General features: G+C 38.6%; 1 protein-coding gene and 1 pseudogene across 2 annotated transcripts in view; both read right to left on the reverse strand.

Moving 5' to 3' along the window:
* PAM (peptidylglycine alpha-amidating monooxygenase) overlaps window positions 1-3,017 on the reverse strand; it is a 344,515-nt gene that overhangs the window by 43,314 nt on the left and 298,184 nt on the right. The window lies entirely within an intron of this gene.
* Window positions 24-1,042, reverse strand: LOC105807633 (annotated as a pseudogene). Its single transcript, XR_001137345.1, has one exon. The product of XR_001137345.1 is annotated as a mitochondrial import inner membrane translocase subunit Tim8 A pseudogene (transcript).

Genomic DNA, 3,017 nt, shown 5'->3' on the forward strand with positions numbered 1-3,017 from the left:
GGAAATAATCTACAAAGCTGAAGTGCACGGTATGAACACTCCATAGATCTTTTTTCCCCAACATTGATAGTCAAACACTAGATAAGGAGGCCCACAGTTAAATACCAAATTATCCTTCCCCCACTGCTATCCTTTCTTAAAGATAGAATGATCTCCCCAGAAATCTGAAATGAATCCAACCAAATGACAGATTTTACCTATGTGGTCCCACTATCAAATTATAGAAAGCAGTTCCACTATCAAAATTACAGGAAGCAGTTAATGGGCCTTTGAGAAAAGCATAGTCCCACACACAGTAACATACATCTAATAGAGTTTTCCATTCATCTGTCAATTATTTTCACAAGATTAGCATTAAAAAACACAACCAAATACACATATAACCCTCAAGCCCCCCCCCCACACACAAATTGGTCTTTGTTCTTTCTCAGATAACATGATGTCCCAAGAGTGACAAAAGATGGGAGCCAATTTCCCCATAGCCATTTCTTCAATCATCCCATCAACAGCTCTTCATTTCTTGAACTACCTTCTTTTTCCAAAAAGGTAATGCTGAGATCAGTCAGAAAGGCTTTCTGAGAATACTGGCTTGGATTTCTGGGTCTGTTCCAGTCGATTCAAGATGAATTGGCTTGTATCAATGAAGCGCTCAACGCAGTTCACAAAACAGGCCTCAGCCCGACTGTCCAACTTTGGCCCAGGCTTGTCCATGCACTTCTCCCAACAAAGTTCGGTCATCTGGTGCACCAGCTGCTGGAAGCGTTGCTTATGGGTCTCCACCTCGATGAAATGCTGCAACTGCGGGTCCACAGCGCCCAAAGCTGCCGCGGAGGAAGACGAAGAGGTATCCATCCTGGCCCAATCACGCGTGCCGAGATGAACTCCGCACCAACTCACCGACCTTCACCTATCACATTTTCTTATCCATTCATCTGTTGGTGGATACTTAGGTTGATTCCATATCTTGGCTATTGTGAATAGTGTTGCAAAAAACAGGGGGTGCAGGTATCCTTTTGATATACTGATTTCTTTTCCTTTAGTACTACTCAGTAGTGGGATTGCTGGACCATATGGTAGCTCTACTTTTAGTCATTTGAGAAAACTCCATATTGTTTTCCATAAGGGCTGTACTAATTTATGTTCCCACCAACAGTGTACAAGAGTTTCCTTTTCTCTGCAACCTCAGCAGTATTTGTTATTTTTTTTTAACTAACTGGGGTGAGATGACATCTCACTGAAGTTTTGATTTGCATTTCTCTGGTGATTAGTGATGTTGAGCATTTTCATACATCTGTTGGCCATTTGTATGTCTTCTTTTGAGAAACGTCTATTCATGTCTTTAGTCCACTTTTTTTTCCCTTATTTTCCCTTTTTTTGAGACGGTCTCACTCTGTCACCCAGGCTAGAGTGCAGTGGTGTGATCATAGCTCATTGCAACCTCAAACTCCTGGGTTCAAGAAATCCTCCTGGCTCAGCCCCCTGAGTAGCTAGAACTACATGCACACACCACCACACTCAGCTAATATTTTTATTTTTTGTAGAGACAGGGTCTTACTATGTTGCTCAGGCCAGTCTCAAACTCCTGGCTTCAAGCAATCCTCCCTCCTCACCCTTCCAAAGTGCTAGGATTACAGGCATTGAGTTGAGTTCCTTGTATATTCTGGACATTAGTCCTTTGCTAGATGAATAGTTTGCAAATATTTTCTCCCATTCTGCAGGTTTTCTCTTCACTCTGCTGATTGTTTCTTCTGTGCAGAGGCTTTTTTAGTTTAATATAGTACCATTTGTCTATTTTTGTTTTTGTTGCCTGTGTTTTAAAGTCCTGGTCATAAAATCTTTTCCTAGACCAAGGTCCTGAAGTATTTTCCTTATGTTTTCTTTTAGTAGTTTTATAGTTTCAGGTCTTACATTTATGCGTTTAATTCACTTTGCGTTGATTTTTGTATATGGTCAGAGATAGGCGCCTATTTTCATTCTTCTGCATATGGATATCCTGTTTTCCCAGCACTATTTATTGAAGAGGGTGTCCTTCTCCCAACATATATTCTTGGCACCTTTGTCTAAAATCAGTTGGCTATAAATACATAGATTCATTTCTGGATTCTCTATTCCATTCCACTGGTAAACGTATTTGTTTTGATACCAATACCATGCTGTTTTGGTTAGTATAGCTTAGTAGTATATTTTGAAGTGAGGTAGTGTGATGCCTCCAGCTTTGTTCTTTGGATTTCAGAATTGCTCTGGTTATTTGGGCTCTTTTGTGGTTCCATACACATTTGAGGATTTCTTTTCCTTTTTTGTGAAGAATGTAATTGGTATTTTGATAGGGATTGCATTGAATCTGTAGTTTGCTTTGGGTAGTATGGCCATTTTGACAATTGTGATTCTTCTGGTTCATGAGCATGGAATGTCTTTCCATTTGATTGTGTCCTCTTCAATTTCTTTCGTAAGTGTCCTATAGTTTTCTCTGTAGAGGATTTTCATATCCTTGGTTAAATTTTTTCCTAGGTATTTTATTTATTTATTTATTTTGCCTATTGCAAATGGGATTGCTCTCTTGATTCCCTTTTCAGCTAGTTAATTACTGGTGTATAGAAATGCTACCCATTTTTGTACATTGCTTTTGTATGCTGCAATTTTACTGAATTTGTTTATCAGTTCTAAGGTTTTTTTTTTTTTTTTTGATGGAGTCTTTAGGTTTTTCTATATATACAAACATGTCATCTGCTACAAGGGACAATTTAACTTCTTCTTTTCTAATTTGGATGCCTTTAATTTCTTCTTGCCTGATTTCTCTGACAAGGACTTCCAGTACTATGTTTAACCACAGTGGTGAAAATAGGCATCCTTGTCTTGTACCAGTTCTTTGAGGAATGACTTTCAGCTTTTCCTCATTCAGTGTGATGTCAGTAGTGGGTTTGTCATATATGGTCTTTATTATGCTGAGGTATATTCCTCATGCCTAATTTGTTGGGAGTTTTTATCATGAATGATGAATTTTATCAAATGCTTTTTTT

The sequence above is a fragment of the Propithecus coquereli genome, unplaced genomic scaffold (genome assembly GCF_000956105.1).
Source record: "Propithecus coquereli isolate 6110/MARCELLA unplaced genomic scaffold, Pcoq_1.0 Scaffold160, whole genome shotgun sequence".
Taxonomy (NCBI): domain Eukaryota; kingdom Metazoa; phylum Chordata; class Mammalia; order Primates; family Indriidae; genus Propithecus; species Propithecus coquereli.